This window comes from Macaca mulatta, chromosome 4 (genome assembly GCF_049350105.2).
Source record: "Macaca mulatta isolate MMU2019108-1 chromosome 4, T2T-MMU8v2.0, whole genome shotgun sequence".
NCBI classification, from domain to species: Eukaryota; Metazoa; Chordata; class Mammalia; order Primates; family Cercopithecidae; genus Macaca; species Macaca mulatta.
In genome coordinates, this window is record NC_133409.1 from 164,784,347 (window position 1) to 164,811,196 (window position 26,850).

Genomic DNA, 26,850 nt, shown 5'->3' on the forward strand with positions numbered 1-26,850 from the left:
ATTGCACTCCAGCTTGGGAAATAAGAGCAAAACTCTGTCTCATGTATATATATATATACACACACACACACACACACACACACACTCCAGCTAGAGCTAAGTCTTTGTCCCATAGACACTGTAAAAACTTCAGAATGGTTTCCAGCGTTGGGCCCAGTGGGTCTGTCTGCCGTCTCCCTGCTGCACCTGTTTACAACTAACTTGAATTATTATAATTAAAGAGCTTCTCACAATTTCTAAACCCAAAACAGTATAGAGCATTGTTCATTCATCACGTTATAGAAATAAAGAGATTTGTTTTGAAAATAAAGACCTACCTAAACTCCAAGTTCTTAAGTCAGAAACAAAATTACAGCTTGATGGTGGTGAAATAGGAGCTCAGAAAGAACTGGAGAAATTGAATCATTAAGGCCTAAATTTTCTAACTACCTATGTTAACGAAGGCAATCTTAAATTAGAAACATTTTTCTTCCAAGTAAACTCTCTATACAATTAAGGGGTTAGACTAGAGAAATAATTCCCAACCAGAACACTTTGTCAGATTACCTAGGAAACTCTTCCAAACACACATACCCACCCGTACTCCAGACCTACTAACTCAGAAGGTGTTGTGTGTATTTTGAAAATGTTCCACAAAAAGATTCTGATACACACCTTTAGTTTGTAAATTCTAAATTTCTGAAGTTCCCTCCAGCTCTCAGTGTCTATATTAATAAATGGAGCCAACGAGAAAAGAGCACTATAGAGTTAAATCAATAAGGCTCTGTAAGCAATAATAGTGTATTGATTACATAGCGGCATTGCAGTGAAAGAAGAAACACAATGGTTGCCATCTTCTGAACAACTGTTGAGAAGGCTTTACTATTGGATCCGTATGGTATTTCACACATTTCATGTTTAGAAAAGGGGATGGTCTTTGGCAGAGAGTTTTCACTGACACCTCTACAAGGCCTCTTTGAAAGTTAAAATTTCTGTCGTGTCTTCGACTCTTAACCACACCCTAACAATGAAGATCACCCAGCTCACTTAATGTCTGTTGCCTAGAACTCAACACCTCTGTCTACCAATAGTCCTAAGTCTGCTCAAAGTTCCACAATTTTCTTCTTTTTTTGTGTGTGACAGAGTGAGACTCGAGTATAGTGGTGCGATCTCAGCTCACTGCAACCTCCACCTCCCAGGTTCAAGTGATTCTCCTGCCTCAGCCTCCCAAGTAGCTGGGATTACAGGCGTGTGCCACCATACCCAGCTAATTTTTGTATTTTTAGTAGAGGCGGGGTTTCACCATGTTGGCCAGGCTGGTCTTGAACTCCTGACCTCAGGTGATCCACCCGCCTCGGCTTCCCAAAGTGCTGGGATTACAGGCGTAAGCCACCACGCTTGGCCAACAAAATACTTTTAAATGCATAGCTGGGCAGAAAGCTAGAAAGGGCAATCCCTCAGAAACAGAAAAGAAACTCAAAACCCACAATGTTGAGTAGGAATGAAGACCTAGTAGAAATATGACAATAGGATACTCACTTTCCAGTGTGGCATTTATCTACCACATGGAGCTGAAATCAAACACCTTATATAAATAATAGACTGGACATGGTGGCTCACATCTGTAATCTCAGCACTTTGGGAGGATGAGACAGGAGGATCTCTTGAGGCCAGGAATTTGAAACCAGCCTCGGCAACACAGCAAGACCCCCATGTCTAAAAAAATGTAAACTATAAAGAAAACATATATATATGTGTGTGTGTGTGTGTGTCTATGTTTATATGTGTGTCTATGCATATGTGTGTGTGTGTCTATATATATGTGTGTGTATATATATGTACATATACATATTTTTTTTTCTTACTTTGATATATAAAGTCGGAAAGGAGGAAGGAATAAAAAAAAAGAAAACCACCTTCCTCTCAAGAGGGAAGCAGTACAAAAGCTTGCCACTTGCACTGGACTACACATGGAAAAAGAATCACTCATGATTAATTAGACATTTAAGCCTGTTCAAGGTAGATGAAAGGATCTCAAGTGCACCTTAACTACACAGGATTGGAAACCAGGTCCAAAACTAAGAAAACATGCAGGCCCTGACAAACGAAATATAAAACTGCCTCACAGGAACACCACTCCACCCCAGAACATGTGGAACTTGTTGATGAACTTACAGTCAAAAATGATAAGGCTCATGAGCCAATAAATCACCCTGAGAAAGAGGGAATTAGTGGTAAGACAGAAGTTGGGTGCAGTGGCTCACGCCTGTAATTCCAGTACTTTGGGAGGCTGAGGCAAAAAGATTGCTTAGGGCCAGGAGTTCAAGACAAGCATAGGCAATATAATGAGACTTCATCTCTACAAAAAAAAAAAAAATTAAAAATCAGCCCAGCCTGGTGGCATACACCTGTAGCTGAGAGCTGGGTGAGAGGATTGAGGTGGGAGGATTGCTTGAGACTGGGAGGTTGAGGCTGCAATGAGCCATGATCACCTCACTACACTCCAGCCTGGGTGACAGAGGAAGAACTTGTCCCCAAAAAAAAAAAAAAAAAAAAAAAAGGAAGGCCAGGTGTGGTGGCTCACATCTGTAATCCCAGCATTTTGGGAGACCAAGGCGGGTGGATCACCTGAGGTCAGGAGTTTGAGAGCAGCCTGATCAACATGGTGAAACCCCATCTCTATTAAAAATACATTAGCCAGGCATGGTGGTACATACTTGTAATCCTAGCTACTTGGAAGGCTGAGGCAGGAGATTTGCTTGAACCGGGAGGCAGATGTTGCAGTGAGCCGAGATTGTGCCTCTGCACTCCAGCCTGGACAATAAGAGCGAAACTCCATCTCAAAAAAAAAAAGAGAGATGAAACAAAAAAGATAATTGACTCCATTGAAAGTACAAATGATAGAGCACTAAGATGTTAATGCTAATGGCTTTAAAATGGTTGAAAAGATAAAGGATGGATAGAACACATAAGTCAAGAAAAGAACATTATGAAATAAAAGGAGATTCAAAAAGAACCAATAGAGATCTATTAAAAACATCATTAATGCAAAAAAAAAAAAAAACCTAAAGTAGGCCATTATAACAGATTGTATTGTTACTCAAAAATACTCCTTTCTTCTTCCCCTGGGGAGGAATCTAGTTCTGCATCTCATTGATGTTGGGCTGGACCACTAACTCGTTTGGACCAATGGCCTAAATGACAATGCACCCAGTCGTAAGCAGGGGATTTAGGAAGCATTTCAAGCCCCAGTCAGCCCTACTGCCCACCATGAGAACCTCCGTCCCAGAGAGGAGCCGCGCTCTTCCTTCAGCCTGGGTCTCAGAGTGAGAAGGTACGCGAGGTCAACTGAACATGACCTTGGAGCGGAGACACTGCTCTCCACCTGCAGCCACTGATGAGCAAAGTGAGCAAGAAATCAGGATCGGCTGTAAGTCACTGCGGGGGTTTGTTACACTGAATTATCAAAGCAGAGACTGATCAGTAGAGCCAGCTGAAGATTAAAGATAAAGCTGAAGAAAGCCCAGGGCACAATACAGAGGAAGAAACATTTAATGGGAAATATATGAAGTTAAGGAGCACAAGAACAGAATTAGAATTTCTGGTAACACTTACAATAAATCAGAGAGTGTAAACTAGAGAAAATAGGGGGCGTATTCATTCTCTGTAACCATGAAACGACTTAGGACAAGTCGTTTCATGGCTACAGAATTCTAGAGCAGGACTTAGGGGCTGCTCTAGAGTCCTGGTCTCATGGCTCTCAAGTCATTTGTTCATTACAGAACAAAATGACTTGCTTCTGTAAAGCCAGTGGGAGAACTTCTTTCCAGTGAGCTTTGGCTGAGTTTTACACGATGGAATGTAGTCATGGGAGTCACACTATCCCATGTCTTTACACCCATCATCTTCACAAGTCACACCCACACTCAAGGGGACCCTTCCTTTACAGGGCATATATACCAGCAGATGGGAATCCTGGGCCACACCTTGGCATTTTGCCTACCACAGGGAAAAAGCAGTAATAGAAAATGGACTATGCTTTGCTGTGCACGGTGGCTCATGCCTGTAATCCCAGCACTTTGAGAGGCCAAGGCGGGCGGATCACAAGGTCAGGAGATCGAGACCATCCTGGCTAACACTGTGAAACCCCATCTCTACTAAATATAATAATAATAATAATACTAAAATTAGCCAGGCATGGTGGCGGGTGCCTGTAGTTGCAGCTACTGGGAGGCTGAGGCAGGAGAAGGGCGTGAACCCGAGGGGCTGAGCTTGCAGTGAGCCGAGATCGCGCCACTGCACTCCAGGCTGTGGGACACAGCCAGACTCCACCAGGAAAGGGCAGGGCAGGGCAGGGTAGGGACTATGCCTAAGGCATATTCTAGCACTCATGCTCTTACCACTATACTAAAGGATAGCAGGCATTCAGCAGCGCACCAGGGCAACACGGCATTGCCCTTAGAATTGTACAGACACAGGAAGGTTTTATACTAGAACCACAGAAGGCTGAGTCACGTCTTCATGCCCAGTCATCACCTTTCTTCCATCCTTCCAGGCCAATCTAATAGCCTACCTCTGAGTCCAAAGTTCCACTTCTATGAAATAAATTGCAAGTGTTTCCCACCATTGTAGGTATTTTATGTGCAACTCACACGTTTTTCAAGCTGTATTTTCAACTTTTAGGAACACATTAATAGAAATGTTATTTAGATTGTCCCCTTGTCACTCCTTTGCCATTAAAAGACTTTGATTGAGTAATAACGCTGCAAATTCTGGAAAGATAATCTAAAAGCTAATTTAAAGCCCTTTTAAAATTCCTAAAAGCTGAAAAGAGAAATGCATTAGCATTCTTGTTTATTCTACATTTTATTGGCTAATGGGCATCATCTTTATTGTTTTACAGGAATGCACACATTTGTTTTGTTTTGTTTTAATTGACCAGTGGCAGAATACAAATGGCGAACAATAAATCTTAGCTGTTTATTGCTTCTGTGATTCTCTGGAACAGAAGGAGAAGAATGTCTTATGTGCTTATCACACACAGGCAATATCTCAGATCATTTCCCCAGCTGTGGAACAGATTGTAAACCTCATTTAAAAATTACCTAATGTAGGCCAGGCATGGTGGCTCACACCTGTAATCCCAGCACATTGGGAGGCCGAGGCAGGCAGATCCTTCGAGCCCAGGAGTTCAAGACCAGCTAGGCAACATAGGGAGACCTCTTCTCTACTAAAAATTTAAAAATTAGCTGGGCATGGTTGCGTGCATCTGTAGTCCCAACTACTTGGGAGGCTGAAGTGGGAGGATTGCTTGAGCCCAGAAGACAGAGGTTGCAGTGAGCCAATATCATGCAACTGCACTCCAGTCTGGGTGACAGAGTGAGACCCTGTCTCACAAATAATTTATTAAATAATTTTTTTAAATAAAATTACCTAATGTAGGCCAGGCATGTTGGCTCATGCTTATAATCCCAGCACTAAAGGCAGGAGGATTGCTTAACCCTAGGAGTTCAAGACCATCTAGGCAACATAGGGAGACCCCTATCTCAAAAAAAAATTTAAAAATTAGGCATGGTGGCACGTGCCTGTAGTCCCAGCTACACAGCAGGCTGAGACAGGAAGATCGCTTGAGCCCAGGAATTCAAGGCTGCAGTGAACCATGATAGCACCACTTCAGTCCATCCTGATTAATATGGTGAAGCTAGATAGAGCCCCGTCTCAAAAAAATTAAATAAATAAGTAAATAGGCCAGGCACGGTGACTCACGCCTATAATCCCAGCACTTTGGGAGGGGCCGAGGCGGGTGGATCACGAGGTCAGGAGTTCCAGACCATCCTGACCAATATGGTGAAACCCCATCTCTACTAAAAATACAAAAATTAGCCAGGCACGGTGGCACGCACCTGTAATCTCAGCTACTTGGGAGGCTAAGGCAGGATAATCACTTACACCCACAAGGCGGAGGTTGCAGTGAGCCAAGATCACGCCATTGCACTCCAGCCTGGGCAACAAGAGTGAAACTCCATCTCAAAAAAAAAAAAAAAAAAAAAAAAAGTAAATAAAATTACCTAATGCATATGTAAATTGATTTCAATAGTCCTAGCATCATTTTAAGAAGTGAAAATAGTTATTCTGACATTTCTGTGAATACGTTTAATTCACAAAATAGCCATCTCTGCCCTTCTCTTCTATCCTTTTGCTAATCATGTATCACTGAAAATCTATAGATGGTTTTACATAAATGACTATTATACTGAAGGGATCTGTTTTCTCCATTGTCTCTTTGTGATGATTAATCTTATGTGTCAACTTGACTATGGGATACCCAGATAGTTGGTCAAACATCATTTCTGGGTATATCTGTGAGGGCGTTTGTGGAAGAGATTATCATGTGAGGCTGGCTGCGATGGCTCACGCCTGTAATCCCAGCACTTTGGGAGGCCACAGTGGGCGGATCATTTGAGGTCAGGAGTTTGAGAGCAGCCTAGCCAAAATGATGAAACTCCATCTTTACTAAAAATACAAAAATTAGCGAGGTGTGGTGGCAGGTGTCTAATCCCAGCTACTTGGGAAGCTAAGGCAGAAGAATCGCTTGAACCCAGGAGGCAGAGGTTGCAGTAAGCCAAGATCATGCTACTACACTCCAGCCTAGATGACAGCAAGACTGTCTCAAAAAAAAAAAAAAAGAGAGAGAGATTAACGATTAACATCTGAAGTTTGAGTAAATCTGAGTAAAGAAGATCTGGGCAGTGTGCAGTGGCTCACGCCTGTAATCCCAACACTCTGGGAGGCTGAGGTGGGCAGATTCCTTGAACCCAGGAGTTAAAGGCTAAAGCGGTCCACCTGCCTTGGCCTACTGAAGTGCTGGGATTAGAGGCGCGAGCCACTGCAGCCAGGCTGCCATGACTTTTCTAATTATTCTTAAATAATGAAGATACTTCAAGTCACCCAAGTCTGGAGAATCAATCCCAGTTTTGTAATCGATGTGTCCAATCTAATACAGCACTCCAACTCTTCCAACTTGATGTGAAGTTAAACCTCTCTCCTTCAGCTGTGGCCTGCTGAATGAACACTAGCCACTTGTACTGGGAAAGGTAGACATGGAAAGATTCTATTCTCCTCAGCTAGATTGCTAATTTAGGCAACCTCAGTTTCTGATACTAATCCCTCATTCTGGGGAAGCGGTGGGGGGAGGAAGAGGCAGAAGGAACGTTCTTCCTTGATTAAGACAATTCAGTGACCTAAGGCTGGTGATCTACAGGCTTGGTGGGCATTTAAAGCTTACTTCTCTTGAGCCCCAGGTGGGATGGTAGTGGTGGGGATGGGAAGTTGGGAAGTAGAGACGCTCCCAGCCCACCCTCATCACTAGAGATATTTCACCTGCAGATTGCTTTCTGCAGATGGTTACTTATGGCTCTTTCTTGCTGGGGTCCAGGAGGCATGCTTACACATGATTTGAGATGACCCCAGGCCCCCTCAGTGACCTGTGTGGTCTACCTTTGGTCTCTGGAAAACCATCTCTGCACTCTGTGCTCTATCAAACTATGAGACGATGTGCTACATCTCTTTGGCTCCACCATCAGAGGAGCTGGCCAGCAGGTCTCTTGTTCTTTAGATTTCTCAGGCATGCAAACTGGTCCACTATGCCTTTCATTCCTTGTGGGGCGGGATGCACATTAAATACTCCAAAAGGTCTGTATAAAACCGCTATCTCTAGATGTGGGTTGAAGGGGCAAGGACCTTACACCCCTCTCCCATGGTGGCCAGGAGGGAGGGACTCAAACCCATCATCAACTCTCTAAAAATCATCTTCTAGTCTTTATCTTCTTGGCCTCTCCTACTTGTTTCATTGGCCAGATGTGGTCAGTGAGCTAACCTGGTTGGAGGACAATGCTGACCTGTTCTCTTGTGCTTCCTTTTCCACCTGCTTTGTGTTCTTACCTGACTTTGGAATGTGGCCTCTATTGTCTTAGGCCACAGCTAACACGGAAACTAAAACGGTTCCATTTTAACATCCTGTGTTTACATGAGTACTCATATTTCTATCAACTAGTTCATTTTTATTTGTTTTTAGTTAAAAAAAAATGCATTCTGTTGGCACACAAACCCTAGGAAGCAGGGTTTGAACTCCCAATAGTTAAATAACCCCAGAAATGAGGGCTTAAGGGCCAGCTATAAAAAGGAGTCATGACAATGGGTGTTGAGGTGGAATGGGAGCTTAGAGGATACAGGAGCAGGACTCAAAGGCAGAGTCAGAGTTCCTGACCTACACACCCTACGGCACACTGGACTGAAGTTACAGGTTTTCATTCTCCCAGCCCTGCTTATCCTTTTCTATGACTGCACCGTGTACCATAATCACCCAAACCAGGTCTCTAGGATTTATTTTAGATTCCTCCCTCTGTCTCTCACCTGCTGTATTCAATCAGTCATCAAGTCCCATTCACACTATTTATATACCATCTGTCCCATCTAGCCCCTCCTTCCATCCCCTCTGCCACTACTTTCATTTAGGTTCTCACTAACTTTGACCTGTGCTTTTTTTTTCTTTTGAGACTGAGTCTCGCTTTGTCACCCAGGCTGGTGTGCAGTAGTGCGATCTCAGCTCGCTGCAACCTCCACCTCCCGGGTTTAGGCCATTTTCCTGTCTCAGCCTCCCGAGTCGTTGGGACTACAGGTGCACACCACCACGCCCGGCTAATTTTTGTATTTTCAGTAGAGACGGGGTTTCATCATATTGGTCAAGCTGGTCTCGAACTCCTGACCTCAGGTAATCCACTCTCCTCAGCCTCCCAAAGTGCTAGGATTACAGGCATGAGCCACTGCGCCCAGCTGACCTGTGCTTTTTTTTTTAAGATAGGTGAGTAGACTATGCTTCTTTGCTAATAGAAAAAAGTCAATAGAGAAGAAGAGGTTAAAAGTATCTGAGAGAAGACAATTGATGAAGCCAAATTCCTATAAAAGGAGAGATGGAACCTTCAACCAGGGGGAAAAAGACACTCTTAAGCAGGAAAAGAAAATCTTCACTGAGATACTAACTTTCTCACAAAGTTAGGTTATTCAATTTTTAAATGTTAGTATTTTCCTTCTTTTCTGAAATAATATTAGGTAGTAATTTTATTTATTTATTTATTCATTTATTTTGAGACGGGTCTCATTCTGTTGCCCAGGCAGCAGTGTAGTACCATGATCATGGCTCATTGCAGCCTCAACCTCCTGGGCTCAAGCAATCCTCCTCCCTCAGCCTCCCAAGAAGCTGGGACTACAGGTGCATGCCACCACACCTGGTTAATTTTTATATCTTTTGTAGAGACAGGTTTTCACTATGTTGCCCAGCCTGGTCTCAAACTCCTGGGCTCAAGCTATCAGCCTGCCTCAGCCTCCAAAAGTGCTATGATTACAGGCGTGAGCCACTGTGCCCAGCCTAGATAGTAGTATTTTTAATATCCTCACTTGAAAAAATTTAAATATGGCAAACTTTCAGTCCTTACATTTTTTTTTTTAATTTTGCTATTCCTTCAAATCTAAATCCAGTTTCCCAATCTTAAGTATCTGTCTAGCTACTGACCCATCTCTCTCCTTTCTCTATCTTTTCCCTTTCTTCTAAGGGAGAAACATATTTTTTTTTATTGGCTGTTTACACTTTCCTTGCTTCCTTAACCTCATTAATCAGTCCAACTACAGTCTTCCTTCTACCTGCATATCTCCACTGAAACTGCCTGTGGCTGAGCTCACACTAAGCTCCTAATTGCCAAAGCTACTGGAAATTTCTTTGTCATAACACATGACACTAATGACTATTCTTTTCATCTTAAATGTCTATATTCCATTTAATTCCCCAACTTCACTCTCTTATGGTCTTCCTTCTACCCTCTGGCTACTCCTTCTTACCCTCCTGTTGACTTCTCCTCTATGTCCTCAGGGTTCCATTGTTGAAGGTCTCTCTGCTTCACACGCCTTCTGGGCTATCTGGGCATGGCTATTATCATCAGTCTGAGTTCTGACAATTCCTATATAATTATCTCCCACAATATTTACAGCTCTATGAGGTAAATGTTACCTTTTCCCGGAGTTCAAACGCTGCTTTCCAGGTGAAGGAAATGAGGCTAAGAAAACTCAAGTAATCTGCAAGAAGTTCCATCATTAAGGAAGTATTCAGTCCACAACCTTCTGAATCCAGAGGTTATGATTATTTGACTCTAAAGCAATTATTTTAAGGATAAAATAATGTATAAACATTTGCAGACTGAAACAAACAAAAGGCTTATATTTCAATGAAATTCAGATATTTTATAGTAAAGAAAATTTTGTAAAGTCCAAATTCCCTTCTCTAATATCGTGTCTTGCTCTCTCCCTTCTCCCTGAAGTGGTAAAGCAAATCAGAATGCATTTCTTTTCTTTTCTTTTTTTTTTTTTTGAAACAGAGTCTTACTCTGTCACCCAGATTGGAGTGCACTGGCATGATCTGGGCTCACCAGAACAAAATTACAGCTAAGAAAGAGGACTAAGTTCTAGTGTTCTATACCACTGTAGGATGGCTCTAGTTAATAATAGTACACAGTTTCAAATAGCTAGAAGGAAGATATTGAACTTATATAGTTTCAAATAGCTAGAAGGAAGATACCGAATGTTCCCGACACAAAGAAATGATAAATGTTTGAGATGACGGATATGCTAACTACTGTGATCTGATCACTATAAATTATATGTATCACAACGGCACTATGTACCGCATGAATATCTACAATTATTCGTCAATTTTGCAAAGTTTTAAAATAATAATAAAGCCAGAAGCAAGAAATAACCTAATACAAAAAGAAAATATGACTTTAGCATTCATTAATAATGATAATAATTGATTTAAATAATTCTAGATTGTATCAACAAAAAACTAGGAAACGTGGGAGCTGGAGAAAGAGAGGTAGTAAATGTGCCGACTTTCCCATCTTGCAGAAATAAAGTTAATAAATACCATTTTCTCCTGGCATTGATTAGGGAAAACATGCATATACATGTGCATATATATATACACACACACACGCACGCACACAAACAAAAACATTAACATGTATATACACAAACACGAACAAAAACCCAAAAGGCAGCAGTAGTGGATATTTAAAATATGAGAACTACCTTCCAAACTATCACGGGGAAAGTGAGCAAATATAATAGTATTATCCAGATAACAAAAGAAACAGTCTCAATAGCACAGGCAATTTTTAGGATATATTGTTAAATTCTTTCCAAGTAGGTCAAAAAGCAGAATGCATAGAAAAAAGTGTCAATTCTGTAACAACAAAATTAGTACACATATATACTCACACACATTACTGTAGTAAATAACTGTGAAAGTAAAACCAAATTGTTAAATGTGGTTATCTCTGGATGGTAGGTTTGGAGGTAGTTTTGATATTCATCTTTAAAGTCCTCTATTTTCCCAACCAAAAATGTAAAATAAGGTAATTGCCTGAAATGCTCCTTAACCTTTTTCATAAGCCTATTTATTTATTTAGAGACAGGGTCTTCCTCTATCGCCCAGGCTGGAGTGTAGTGGCACGATCACAGCTTACTGCAGCCTCAACTTCCCTGGCTCAAGCAATCTCCCTGCCTCAGCCTCCCGAGTAGCTGGGACTACAGGCGTGCACCACCACACCTAATTATTTATTTATTTCTTATTTATTTTTTTATTTTTTTCAAACAGGGTCTCACTCTGTTGCCCAAGATGGAGTGCAGTGGTGTGATCTCGGCTCACTGCAACTATCGCCTCCCAGGTTCAAGCGACTCTCGTGCCTCAGACTCCTGAGTAGCTGGGATTACAGGCATGTGCCATCATACCCAGCTTATTTATTTATTTATTTATTTATTTATTTATTTATTTATTTGTATTTTTAGTAGAGACAGGGTTTCACCATGTTGGCCAGGCTGTTCTCAAACTCCTGGCCTCAAGTGATCTGCCCACGTCCGCCTCCCAACGTGCCAGAATTACAGGCATAAGCCACCAGGCCCACATCAATTTTTTTTAATTTTGTAGATACAAGGTCTCACTATGTTGCCCAAGTCAGTCTCGAACTCCTGAGCTCAAGCGATCCTCCCACCTCGGCCTCCCATAGTACTGAAATTACAGGTGTGAGACACTGTGTCTGGCCCATAAGCCTATTTATAAATTTAAATTTATATAAAAACAATTTTAAGTGTAATACTCTCCAAATACTCTTACCTCTTTCTACTCACATGGTTTCCCAGAAAATATTTAAATAATGATAAAGTATGCTAATGAAGAATATGACTTTTTTTTTTTTTTTTTTCCTGAGACAGAGTTGCCCTCTCTATTGCCCAGGCTGGAGTGTAGTGGCCTTATCCCGGCTCACTGCAACCTCCACCTCCCAGGTTAAAGTGATTCTCCTGCCTCAGCCTCCCAAGTAGCTGAGATTACAGGTGTGTGCCACCATGCCTGGCTAATTTTTGTATTTTTAGTAGAGGCGGGGTTCCACTATGTTGGCCAGCCTGGTCTTGAACTCCTGACCTCATGATCCACCCACCTCGGCCTCCCAAAGTGCTGGGATTACAGGTATGAGACACTGCGTCCGGCTGAGAGTATGACTTTTAAAAGAAAAAAATGTCATGACTAATTAAATATTATATGGGAAAGTATTGTTACAAGCAGTTGCTTGACTTTTTTCTGGTGTGTGTGTGTGTGTGTGTGTGTGTGTGTGTGTGTGTGTGTGTGTGAAAAGCAAGGTCTTGCTATGTTGCCCAGGCTAGTCTCAAACTCCTCGGCTCAAGTGATCCTCCCGCCTCTGCCTCTCTAAGTGGCGGGATTATAGGCACGAGCCACCATACCCGGCTACCTTGAAAATTTAAAGCAAGATTTCATGAGACACTAATTACACATTCTCCAAAAAAGGGGGCAAAGGTGGGAAAGGGCAAACATTCTGTCAACCTTCCCAAGCTGCAGACCAGGAAGCTGAGCCCTGCCAAGAGAATGGCTGAGGGCCAATTGCTTTATGTACTAGGCCCAAAGTAGGGCCTTTCAAAGTGTTTACAAAGGTTTTCCATGAACCTCCTAATCAGAGAATAGCCTTTGCCTTTGGGGATATGGAAACAAATGCATTGGAAGAACTTAGTGAAAGAGAAAGAGAGCCTTCTCCAGGTGCAAGACTTTCTCCTAGGGTAGAAGCGGTAAGATTCCATTGTAATGAGGCAACTGTTCACCTCTTCATGTAAAAGTTTAATATTAACCAAGCCCAATAAATAACAAAGGCCAAAAGAAGCAGATTAAAATGTATAAATTCTGGCCGAGCCTGTAATCCCAGCACTTCGGGAGGCCGAGGTGGGCTGATTACCTGAGGTCAGGAGTTCAAGACCAGCCTGGACAACATGGTAAAACCCTGACTCTACTAAAAACACAACAAAATTAGCCAAGCATGGCACCTGTAATCCTGGCTACTTGGGAGTCTGAGGCAGGACAATCGCTTGAACCTGGGAGGCAGAGGTTGCAGTAAGCCGAGACGGCACCGTTGCACTCTAGCCTGGGCAAAGAACTAAACTCCATCTCAAAAAAAAAAAAAGTGTAAATTCATGGAACTGAAGGTAAAGTTTGTACTACTACTAAATTGTTAGATTTGTCTCAGATTAAGAAATATTTCGTATAGAACAATGATTCTCGAACCTACCAGACTAACGTTCATTTTTAAAACAAATATTTTGTGAGCTATCCCTTTTTTATCTTGAAGTGAAATTCATAGAAAATATAGCCAAATACATACATACTTTAAAAACAAAACAATGCAACATCCTAATTATAACATAAAGGAGACATAAAGTAAATTCTAATAAAGTAGTACACATTTTAATTTAGAACTGCTCTGACAGGATGACGACACTAAAAGACAGAACTCCTAAAAAGCCTCGAATAAAAAGTTATTGTGCAGTAAAGAATCACTTGCAAAGTGCAATGGAGGCTGGGTGCAGTGGCTCATGTCTATAATTCCAGGACTTTGGGAGGCCAAGGTGGGCAGATCACTTGAGATCAGGAGTTTGAGACCAGCCAAGCCAATAAGGCGAAACCCCACCTCTACTAAAAATTCAAAAATTAGCCGGGTGTGGTGGTATGCGCCTGCAGTCCCAACTACTCCAGAGGCTGAGGCAGGAGAATGGCTTAAACCCAGGAGGTAGAGGTTGCAGTGAGCTGAGATCGCGCCACTGCACTACAACCTGGGTGACAGAGCAAGACTCTGTCTCAAAAAAAAAAATGCAATTGAGAGTGTGCAAATTTGTCATATTATAGATGTCTTGTAAATCACCAAAAGTGTATGAAATTACTTTTTAAAATGGGTGTTTAAAGACATCTTGATTATTATGGATTCATTTTGCTTTGGAACACATTTTTAATTTTTTAACCATTCAACATTTATTATGTCCTACTATGAGCCATCCCTGGGGATGCAGAAATGAAAAAAAAAAAAACCATGCTTTCTACTCTCAAGGAGCTCACAGTCTAATGAGGGAGATGGACAAGTAATTAGACAATGACAATACAGTGAGCTAAGTGCTGTGATTAAGGGAAATTTTGAGAACAGGTTGGTAGGAGGTAACACCTGAATTGTCTTGAAGTTCATGTATGAGATATAAAAACACACCCTTTTGCTATTATTATTTTTCTAGGATTGTGTATATGTATGGAAATTCATGGAGAAACATCTGGAAGGATCAAACCAAACTAAACTATTCCACAAGTATTCCCTAAATGTGTCAAGTGCTTTTCTAGGCCTTTGGGATATATCACCAAACATAACAGACCAAGATCTCTGCCCTAGTTGGGACTTGTATTTTAGCAGTGGGAGTCACACAATAAAAAATAAATAAGTAGAAAATATGTTGTATGTCAGCTGGGCATGGCGGCTCATGCCTATAATCCCAGCACTTTGGGAGGCTCAGCTGGGAAGATCACTTGCAGCAGGGAGTTCAAGACCAGCCTGGCCAACATGGCAAAACCCCATCTCTACTAAAAATACAAAAATTAGCTGGGCATGGTGGTGCATGCCTGTAAATCCCAGCTACCCGGGAGGCTGAGCCAGGAGAATCACCTGCACCAAACCCACTGCAGAGGTTGCAGTGAGCCAAGATTGCACCACTGTACTCCACTGTATGCCGTTATACTCCAGCCTGAGCAACAGAGAGACTGTATCTCAAAAATATATATATTATATATAATATATATATTTTCTTCCATAGCACCTATCTCACCTTACAACATACAACATATACATTATTACATAACATATATGTTATAAATAACTTCTGTTATATATAACATTATATATAACTATATATCACATATGTTGTGTGTCATATAACTATATATCATATATGTTATATATGTTATACATCATGTTATATATAACATTATATGCTATGTTATATATTATATATAACTATATATCATATATTACATATATGTTGTATGTTGTAAGGTGATATATACATATATGTTGTATATGTGTGTATATATGTTGTATATATGCTGTAAGGTGATAGGTGCTATGGAAGAAAAAATAAAGAGTCTAGTAGAGATGACGTCAGGAGTCTCTGACCTCGGTAGGAACAGTAGTGGGGTTGGGTTGCAGTATGAAATAGGGTGATGATGTTGACCTCATTGAGAAGGTGCGAAGTGAGTGAAGACAAGAAAGTGAGGAAACTTGTCAAGTGCATATCTGGGGAAACAATGTTCCAGGCAGGGGGGAAAATTAGAGAAAGGCCCTAAAGCGGACATGTGATTGGCACATCGAAGAGGTCATTCCTGCTGGAACTGAGTGAATGAGGGATAGAACAGGAGGAAATGAGGTTAGACAGCTAAGAAAAAAAAGGTCTGATTAGGTGGTATCTTCTACAATATTATAATAATTATGGAACACATATTTTAAATGTAGTAGTTGTCTTTAATCATTAAATCGATACAAGACTACTGAGTTTCACATGTTAAATACACCTAAACGGAAATTTTAAAACATATGAAGACTTTGCAAAGTCTTTTCAGAATCAAGAAATAGCTCACATATCTTAAAATGAGCATATCATCATCTATAGACTCACTCTACAGCTTGTACCTATTAGGGGAGCAATGTGGCATGTTAGAAGGGTATGCATCCTTGATCAAGATGTTCCCTTCTCTGAATCACAGATCTGTATAAAGGGAATAATAATCGCTACTTCTTAGGTCTCTGAAGATATTTTCTTAATGTAGGTAAAGTACCTCAATAAATGGTAGCAGATTGTGGTACTAGCAAGAATACCTCTCTAAATGGTCTCTCAAGATTGAATTCAATCCTTTCAATGTCTGTATATAAGTACAAATTATTTTATAACTAGTGAGAGTAGATCTTCAAGACGGATGATCTTGAAAGATAAAAGCATCAAGAAGTAGGACTTCCAGACCAGGTGTGGTGGGTTGTGCCTGTAATCCCAGCACTTTGGGAGGCCAAGGTGGGAGGATTGCCTGAGCCCAGGAGTTCGAGGCTGCAGTGAACTGTGATTGTGCCACTGCACTCCAGTCTGGGTAACAGAGCAAGACCCTGTCTCTTACATAAAAAGAAGAAGAAAGAAGAAGAAGAAAGGAGGAAGGAGAAAGAGGAAGAAGAGGAAGAGGAGGAAGAAGAGGAAGAGAAGGGAGAGGAGGAAGACAAGGAAGACGAGGAAGAAGAAGAATGAAGAACAATGAGAAGAAGGAGAAAGAAGAAGAAAAGAACAACAACAACAACAAAAACTACTACTACTACTTCCGAGGCAAGCTTTAATTAACTAAGGTTTTGAGGCTGGGCACAGTGGCTCACGCCTATAATCCCAGTACTTTGGGAGGCCAAGGCAGGTGGATTGCTTGAACTCAGGGGTTTGAGACCAGCCTGGGAGCCTGAACCAGCCTGGACTTGGTTGGCTGAATCATGTTTGCTCCCAGCCAAAACGGCAAAACCCAGTCTCTACAAAAAATAAAAAAAAAAAATTAAAAAAAATAGCCAGCCATGGTGACACATGCTTGTGGTACCAGCTATTCAGGAGGCTAAAGTGGGAGGATTGCTTGAGCCCAGGAGGTCAAGGCTGCAGTGAACCTAAATTGCATCACTGCACTCTAGTCTGGGTGACAGAGCAAGACCCTGTCTCAAAAAAAAAAAAAGAAGAAGAAGGAAAGGAAATAGAATTTTGAGAGCTAGAACCTCCAGTGATAGTTTCCATTAGTTCAGATGAAAATCTCTGGGCTAGGGTGTGAAGGCTAACCATTCCTGAATGATTTGCTGATTTACTAAGTCATGCTCTTCACACACCCATGACCTTACTCCTTCCTCCTCTACACTCACCTCTCTTCGTGTACTACTCTTTTCTTGTGTCAGTCAGTTGAAGAAGTCCCATTCAAGATAATGAAAAACCTAGGATGCTGGTATAGAGTAGTTCACTGCCTTTGTAAATGACTTACAGTGCCTTTAATGCCACATTTTTTGTAATTTTTTGTTTAATTAATTGTAGACACAGGTCTTGCCATCTTTCCCAGGCTAGTCTCTAACTCCCAGGCTCAAGCGATTCTCCTGCCTCAGCCTCCCAAAGTGCTGGGATTACAGTCGTGAGCCACTGCTCCCAGCCTAATGCCACACTCTGAGTTTTGTTGAAAATCTAGCTGAGATTTGTAACCACTTTGCTGTCACTGCTACATTATTAAACTCATATATAAATTCATTTCAAATGAACAAAATTCTCATTACTACAAGAATTGGAAAGAATATAAAATGTAATGTCTATTCTCAGTTTGGATTATACTTATAAGCACTTCGGTATTCTCTATATAAAGAAATGATTAAAATCTAGATGACTTTTAAAGTGACTTCTAATTTTAATACTCTATAACACTATTATTTCTACATAGCTGAATCATTAGTACATTATCATAGCTCAATGAAATAAGGCAATTTGTGGTGTAGGCTGCACTAAGGCTACGCTCTTCATGGTCAAAGTTATTTCTTAGAATACTAAAATGAGCTAAAAATGTAACTGCATTCTGCAACCTATGCAAACATGTTCTAACTGATGGGAGGGGAAAAAATTCAATTCAGAGTGCCAACAATTCCTCTGAGATAGTGTAGGGTCAGTGAAGCATCAAGTTACAGACCAAATTAAAGGTCTGGAGAAGAGTCGCAGGGTCTAATCATCCATCATCTGAGGTTGCCAGAACTGGATCTACTACCCTTACTCACTCACAAAAGACCGTTCTATGGAAGCTAAGCACACAGACTTCGGGCTTCAAACATCTTTTTTTCAAAAAGGACTTCTTGTTCCAAACAGATCTTTATGAAATTATTTCCTTGAAGCTCTCAGTTCTGTCATTTTAAAATTGCCATCAAAAAGTAATCAAAACCTAATGCTTACAGTGTTCTGCCACAGATAAAAAATATTGTGGGTTTTTGTTCCTATTAAAAACATATGCGACATATATATTTATGGAAGTCCCAGAACCAGTGTACACACATACACAAAAACCTTAGGAAAATAATGTTAATAGTTTTGCCTAAACCAATAAATTGTATACTGTGCTCTGTCCATAACTACCCTTATTAAGCTAACACTTTGCAAAGGTCAGCAAGCAAGGAATATTTCTGCATATTTTGTGGCATAGGTTGCAAACCTTAGATCTATAGGGATGAATTAAGGTCACTTTTAAAATTCAGACAGTATTTTCTGGACTTGGTTGACTGAATCATGCGCATCTGCACTATTTTTCCTGGGGGAAAGTTAATTTTAGAAAGGAGAAAAAGTTTGCCAGGAAAACAATCACATTGGCTCAATCTCTAGACAGTGATTCTTTTCTTAAAAGTTCAAAATGCTTTACAGACAGCCTCCTGCTTGCCCTTAATATCCTTGAAAGTGGGTATGGAATATCATCCCTATTTCATAACAGGCATCTGGTTTCATAAAAAGAAATGTAAGTTTTAATGTTATAACTACTTTAGGGTACTTTTAAAAATTGGTACTTCACCTCAATTTTCAAAAGACAGAAAATAAAAATGTTTATTTTCCCTGGTAGTTATCTTCTGGTAGTTGGATAAGTACTTACAATGGTTCAGGTACATATACGAATATATGAAAAGTAGCAGACATGCATCTATGACAAAGTTCAAGATGGAGAAACATTTCGTATTTCTGTAAATATGATATAATTTACAGACTCTCTTACTCAATTCAGGATAGAATAACTTCGTTCAAATAATTAGTAGTGAAAACAGGATCTAAATTAATATGATCACTCTTCCTTCTAGTTCCTAGAGATAATAGTCCATTTGGGTCTTTAGCCTTAAAGTAAGAAAAATGTAAAAATGTCAACGGGCTGCACTCCATCATTGACAAAAAGTCAAGGGAGCAGTGAAGGAAGATTTTCTGATTCTCTGGAGAATGGGCCTCAACCCTTTCTAAATACCAGAGTACTTGTGAAAGAATTCTTACATTTAAAAAATTGATATTTAAAAGCTGTTTAACCAGGTCTCCTAGAAGTCTGCATTTCCCCCAATGTTATATCAGAGTTTCAAATGAATGTTAACTCTCCCTTTCCAAAATTGCTGTCTTGGGCAAGGCACGGTGGCTCACTCCTGTAATCCCAGCACTTCGGGAGGCCGAGGCGGGCGGATCACTTGAGGTCAGGAGTTGGAGACCAGCCTGGCCAACATGGTGAAACCCCCGTCTCTACTGAAAATACAAAAATTAGCCGGGCATGGTGGTGTATACCTGCAATCCCAGCTACTTGGGAGGCTGAGGCAGGAGAATCGCTTGAACCCTGGAGGCGGAGGTCGCAGTGAGCCGAGATCGGGCCACAGCACTCCAGCCTGAGCGACAGAGCAAGACTCTGTCTCAAAAAATAAAAACAAAATTTTAAAAATTACCTTGTCAGATCCAATGATACTGCACCAATCCCATTAATCAACTTGAGGGGAACTGGTTTTCACCCCTTTCACTCTGTTTTTATTCTCAATTCACACTAATAGACCCAAGTGATGCTTAGCCACAGTGGGTGGCCCCTCTCTCTTCTTTGCGGACCTTACAGATACTTTGAGGGTATGTTGCAGGGGCGGGCATCATAATCACCTGAGGTGCTTTTTAAATATACTCAAGCCTTAACACACACACACGCATGCATGCACGCACACGCACACACACACCAGATTTCTGAATCGGGATTTCAGGGTGGGGTCCAGCTTTTTTCCCTGGCGCCTAAGCGCTTTTGCTTTAAGTTGTTATAAAGTTCTAGCACCGCAGTCACCCTGAAAATCTTGTACACTTATCATAATACTTAAGGGGGAAAAAAAAACCAACCACTTCAGCCTGTACCAATACGAAAGGTACGAAAGTGCATTTACTTTGATCAAGAGTCAATATTCCTCCCAAAGTTAGGATAGTAAAGGAAGGGGGGGGTGCGGGGGGAAGGTATGTTCTGGAAGGAGAAGGAGTTCTGACCTTTCAGCCTGGAAATTGTTACAGACCCTAGGGGAAATCTTTGCGTCCGTGTTTGCGCCACACACCTGGAGAGGGTGGATTACTCCTGCCAGCCCTGACCTCAGAGCCGGGGGTGCGGGTTTCGGGAGCTTCCCGGGGGCGGGGAAGAAAGTGGGGAGTAGAGCGTGGAGAGGAAGCGGGGGTCCGGCGGACGGTGGAGTGGAAACGCAGATGGCCGGAGGGTCTGAGCCCCAGTGGGCCGCCGGCCGGGGCTTCAGCTCTGCGCGGAGGGGACCTGGAGACGAGGAAAGGGAGGGAGAAGGCGGCGAGGCGGTAACAGCCTGGGGGAGGCCGAACTGGCCCCTCGCAGAGGCTCCAAGCAGCTCGAGGGCGAGCGCTGCACCCTGCGCCCCTCCTTACCTTGCGCCCGAGGTCCGAGTAAGGAGAGGTAGACCCCGGAAGGCGCAGGGCTCCCGCTAGGGCGCGCGCACGCTCGGGGTCCGCTATCAGCTTCTGCAGGTTGCGGCTTCAGGTATCAAAGGCATTCAGGTCGCCTAACTACCAACCCTTTGGCGCGTCTCGGACCCCTCCTCCGACCCTCGCCCCGGCGGCCCTCCGCCCCGCGGGCGCCCGCAGAGCCTCTCCCTGGCTGCTGATTCCAGAGAGCCTTGGCCCCTCTCCGCGGCCGGCCCTCCCCCGGCGCGCGCGCACTCACCTCCCCCAGAAACGCACCCTCTTTAGGAAGGAGGCAGCGAATGCGGTCCTTGAAATTCCAGGCGCTGGGCAACTTCAGAAAACCCTTTTAAAATCTTTGATCTGCCCAATGAGGTTCAAAGTAGGGCACCATGTATATTCATTCCCTGGCTCCGTCCTCTTTTTTGTCTTAACCACAGCGTTATTTAACACTTGATATTCGTGTTTAGGTTGAACTCTGAGAATCTCCTGCCAGGCATTTTAATTTTCCCAAAATAACTCCTTCCGCTTTATTGTTTTGAGAATGCAGACATCCCCACTTTATAAACTTGGGTTGCCAGGACGTTAGATTGGCCTCAGAAAGCAGATGTTCAGCTGCACAAGACAGAGCAAGTCTCTTCCCAGCAGCGCTGCTACCTGCCACCTGTAAGGGCCCTGCGTCAGGGCAAGAGCGGTTAATTACACCCTGGCTTTGGTTACCGAGCATGCCCGGAGCCTCTGTTCTCACTTAGGACTCAGTTCTGAGGCTTAGGTTCTGGAAAGAAGCAGGTGGATGTGTTCAAAGAAGAGAGTTCTAATGCAGAAAACCAGCAAAGGGCAGAATTTACTGAATAATACAGAGAAAAAGAACGATGGGAAGGGATCCTGGAAACATGACAGTATCTTGGATAGGACGATGTTTGAGGGCATAATATAAATAAATTATAAAAGAATAAATAGAAAAAATTAAAAGTTAGTAAAAACTATGAAATAAATAAAAATAACATAAAAAATAAAAAGTAATTTAAAAATAACAAACATGACAGTATCACTAACTCCCAGGAATCTGAAAGTGACATAACCCCTGCTGGGAATGTGGAAGTTGAATTGTTAAATGGCACTCCAATCACTCATTCATTCACCTATCAATATATTAATAGTATGTATTTATGGAATATGTTAAAGGCAATAAAGCATTATTTATAGTCATTATAAACGCTGCTAGGAATCAACTTCTCAACCAGTTTATAACAGGGCCCTGGAAAATGCAAATATCTATTAAGAGACACCATATTAATCCATTGTCTTTTTCTAAATTTATCAAATAAGTTTCTCATCTGAAGGCTGAAAAATGGGCACTTACTAAAAACTGTCAGGTTTGTCTATTAGATAGAAGGCAGATATCAGAAGATAAACTCACCAGTCAAGTTACTACAATTGAAAGAACAAGCTTAGCTGATGTAAGAAGAGGTGAAGGGGGAGGAGGAGGGAGGTCAGCCAAAGACTAAGCTGGCATTCTTTTTTTTTCTTTGAGACAAGGCCTCGCTCTGACACCCAGGCTAGAGTACAGTGGTGCTATCATGGCTCACTGCAGCCTCGACCTTGAGCTCAAGCAATCCTCCTGCCTCAGCCTCAGAGTAGCTGGGACTATAGGCACGCATCACCACGTCCAGCTGATTTGTGCATTTTTTTGTAAAAAGAGGGTTTCGTCATGTCGGCCTTGCTGATCTTAAACTCCTGGGCTCAAATGATCCTCCCACCTTGCCCTCCTGAAGTGCTGGGATTACAGGCATGAGCTACTGCGCCTGGCCTGGCATTCTTTTTTCTTCTGTCAGAATAAATGTTTGCCAGTCTCACACTAGCAAGCATTCAATAAATACTGGGTGCTGAGGATGGAACAGCTATCAGAAAGACAACATTCCTGCTCCCATCAAGCCCATTGGGAGGGAGGGTGTAGACAAGAAAACAGGCTGTTAAAAGTATATGCTCTCGTGGAGGATGACACATCTGGGGCAGTATAAATGAGACCTGAAGAGTGAGGGTAATTTGGCCCAGAACAGGAAAATAGGAGAAGGGTTTTCCAGTAGGATCACCAACATGGAGAGAAAGCCAAAGGTAAGAAGGAACATGGCCATTTACTATGTCTGGAGGATCTTTTCTTTGGGGTGGGAGTCAGGGAGACTGGGAGGAACAATGTAGAGACAAGGCTAGAGAGATGAACAGAAGTCAGATCATGTAGAGTCGTCTAGGCCATGTTTTAAAAATTGTACTTCAGGATAAAGAAAATGTGGTACATATACACCAAGGACCACTACTCAGTCATTAAAAACAGAAGGAAATAATGTCTTCTGCAGGAACTTGGATGGAGCTGGGGGCCGTTACTGTAAGTGAAGTAACTCAGAAATGGAAAATCAAATACCATGGGTTCTCACTTACAAATGGGAGCTAAGCTATGGATATACAAATGCATATAGAGGGGTACTCATGGATATTGGAAACCCAGAACAGGGGAGGATGGGAGGAGGGTCAGGAATGAAAAATTGCATATTGGTAACAATGTACACTACTCAGGTGACAGGTGCACTGCAATCTCAGACTTCACCACTATACAATTCACCCATGTAACAATAATCCCTTGTAGCCCAAAAGCTACTGAAAATTTTTAAATATTTTTCTTAAATCAAAAAATAAAAATAAAAATTATACTTTAGGCCAGGCACAGTGTTTCACACCATGAACTTTGGAGGCTGCTTTAGGAGGCAGAGGTGGGAGGATTGCTTGAGGCCAGTTCAAAACAGCCTGGACAACATAGAGAGACCCTATCTCTACAAAAAAAAAAATTGAAAACTTAGCCAGGTGTGGTGCCATGAGCCTGTAGTCCTAGCTACTCAGGAGGCTGAGGCAGGAGGATCTCTTGAGCCCAGGAGGTCGAGGCTGCAGTGAGCTATGATCGCACCCTATGCTCCAGCCTGGGTGACAGAGAAAGACCCTGTCTCTAAAAAAAAAAAAAAAACTGAAAAATTACACTTGATCCTACAGACGATGGGGAGGCATTTAAGTGTTATAGACAACATAATAATGAGATCTTTTTTTTTTTTTAAAGACTTCTGGCTGCAGGCAGTGAACTAATGAGGATGGGAGGTAGGGATGAGAGGAAAGAGGATAAATCAGGAAGAGTATCTCTGTAAAGGACACTTAATCAATGAGTACCAGGCCAGGTGCAGTGACCCCTGCCTATAATCCCAGCACTTTGATAGGGTGAGGTGGGAAGATCACTTGAGCCCAGGAATTCAAGACCAATCAGCCTGGGCAAATAGGGATACCTCATCTCTACAAAAGATAAAACGTTAGCTGGGCATGGTGGCATGTGTTTGTGGCCCCAGGTACTCAGGAGGCTGAGGCAGGAGGATCCTTTGAACCAGAGAGGTCAAAGCTGCAGTGAGCCATGATCATGCCACTGTACTCCAGCCTGAGTGACAGATTGAGACCCAGTCTCAAAAATCAATCAATCAATACCAATGTAGAGATCCTCATACCTTTGTGGAATCTAAATTCAGTCCCATGACAAGTTCCTAAGAGACAAGCTTTCCTGGAAGGGAAGAGAAGTGTGGAGGGAGGAGGGTCACTGGTGGTAAACAACTGAGAAACATATTGGTAAATAGAATTTAGAGAGAAAATGGCTTTTTAAAATTAAATATTTATACAGTGACGCTATCTCACACAGTTCAAAGATAAAAGAATGTTGATTTGTAACTGAGTAGTGGAATAAATTAAAGGGAAATTGACACACAGGAGGTATATTGATATATATCCCCAATTTCCTACCATGTAAAAGCAAACCAGCACGCTCCTGCCTCTTCTCCCTCTCCTTTTGAGAGAGTTATTTTCTTTTTTTTTGTTTATTTGAGATGGAGTCTCACTCTGTTGCCCAGGCTGGAGTACAGTGGCACTATCTCATCTCACTGCAACCTCCGCCTCCCGGGTTCAAGCGATTCTCCTGCCTCAGCCTCCTAAGTAGCTGGAATTACAGGTACCCACCACCACACCCAGCTAATTTTTGTATTTTTAGTAGAGATGAGATTTCACCATGTTGGCCAGGGTGGTCTCGAACTCCTGACCTCCAGTGATCCGCCCGCCTTGGCCTTCCAAAGTAAATGAGTGAGCCACTGTGCCCAGCTATTTCTATTATCCCTCACTCTAATCATTTTATAGTCTTCCTCAATTTGCACCCATCTGTCTGAAGTCAAAGTCCACGCTAGGTTAGTCCAAGTGCATTGTTGTTTATAACTAATTAATCACAACCAGTTGCAGATCTCTTTGTTCCTTCTCCATTGTCATTGCTTCACTTGACTAGCTTTTAAAAAAATAATGTAAACGTTTTTACAAACCAATGTTCATGCTACTTCCTTCCACTAGGCCATGCTCTCTCGATTCACTAAGGTCTAGGCAGCTATGGCTGTCCCTGGGAGCTGAGCTACCTCGCTGTAACCACGGTGGGCTGTACTCAGAAGACTTAATGGAAGGCTAGAGTGCTCGGGCTAGGGTGCTAGGAGGTAGCAGGGCTCTCCTGATGGATCCTCCCACCGGAGTCAGAACAAATAGGCCAAGAAGAAAGGAAGAGGGAAAGCCTGGCTGGCCTTAGGAGGGCAGAGCAAGAGCAAGACAGCCAAACATCTCACCCCTCGATCACTCAATTCATAGTATTCTTTCAGATGATTTGCTACCTTCTGTCTATCATTTCAATTTGGTTTTTCTCAATTTCCTTTGTATTTTTTTTTCATTTCTATTTATTCTCTCCTCTTTTTATTTTAGCTGAAGACCCAGGAAAGCTGGGTGTAGTTCAAAGGCCTGAGAGCCAGAGAGCCAATGGTATAGATTCCAGCCTTGGTCTGAAGGCCTGAGAACCAGGAGCACCAAGGGCAGGAGAGGACTGATGTTCCAGCTCAAGCAGTCAGCCAGAGTGAATTCAATCTTTCTTCACTGTTTTGTTCTATTTGGGCCCTCAATGAATTAGAATGAGTTATAACAAGAAATGTTTTACTTATTAAAGTCCAGATTAAAAAATAAGATTTCGCCAGGCACGGTGGCTCACGCCTGTAATCCCAGCACTTTGGAAGGCCGAGGCAGGCAGATCACTTGAGGTCAGGAGATGGAGACTAGCCTGACTAACATGGTAAAACCCCATCTCTAACTAAAACTACAAAAATTAGCTGGGCGTGGTGGCACATGTCTGTCATCTCAGCTACCTGGGAGGCCAAAGCAGGCGAAACACTTGAACCCAGGAGGCAGAGGTTGCAGTGAGCCAAGATCGCACTGCTATACTCCAGCCTGGGCAACAGAGTGAGACTCCCTCTAAAAACAAAACGAAACAAACCAAAAAAAAAATGAAGACAGAAAGAAATTTTAAAAATAGAAAAAATAAGATTTATAGAAATATTTTAGAGTTACACATATCTATTTTCGAAAATGACACCCCATTTTGACAGTCTTGGGACAATGTTGATACCTAGCCAACTTGTAGTAGAAATCATTTTTCTGACTCTGATGTTATGATTTGGCCAAGGGCATTAAATATAACCTGAGTATTGAATCTTAGCAGAAAATCCCCCTCCTATAGAGATGACTTCCCTGTTTTGTTTTGTTTTTAACAGCAAATAAGGGCAATAATACCAAGGATCTATGCTTCTCTATTCCTTTATTCTCATTCCATGGAACAGTTGATAAGATATACTAAAGAAATGTGTTACAAATAATACTCTTAAAGTTAGAGCAAAATTAGTTACTAGGAGCAAAAGTTTGCTAGCCATTCATCCTTTGTTCTCCAAGTTTTCTAAGCCTCACCACCATTTCCCTTACCTCCTCCAACTGCTTACCTTGAGGGTCCTCCCTGACCATAGTCGAGCCACAATATCTACTTTATTATCAACTGACTGGATATTATTGCATTCAGAT

The 26,850-nt window shown here is 42.0% G+C and overlaps 1 protein-coding gene across 1 annotated transcript in view; it reads right to left on the reverse strand.

Moving 5' to 3' along the window:
• Positions 1–21,168, reverse strand: part of RNF144B (ring finger protein 144B) — a 188,461-nt gene extending 167,293 nt beyond the window's left edge. Inside the window, exon 1 of the mRNA XM_015135636.3 lies at positions 20,866–21,168. The gene's annotated coding sequence lies outside the window, so the exon portion shown is untranslated. The remainder of the gene's footprint in view (positions 1–20,865) is intronic.
• Positions 21,169–26,850: the final 5,682 nt, after the last annotated feature.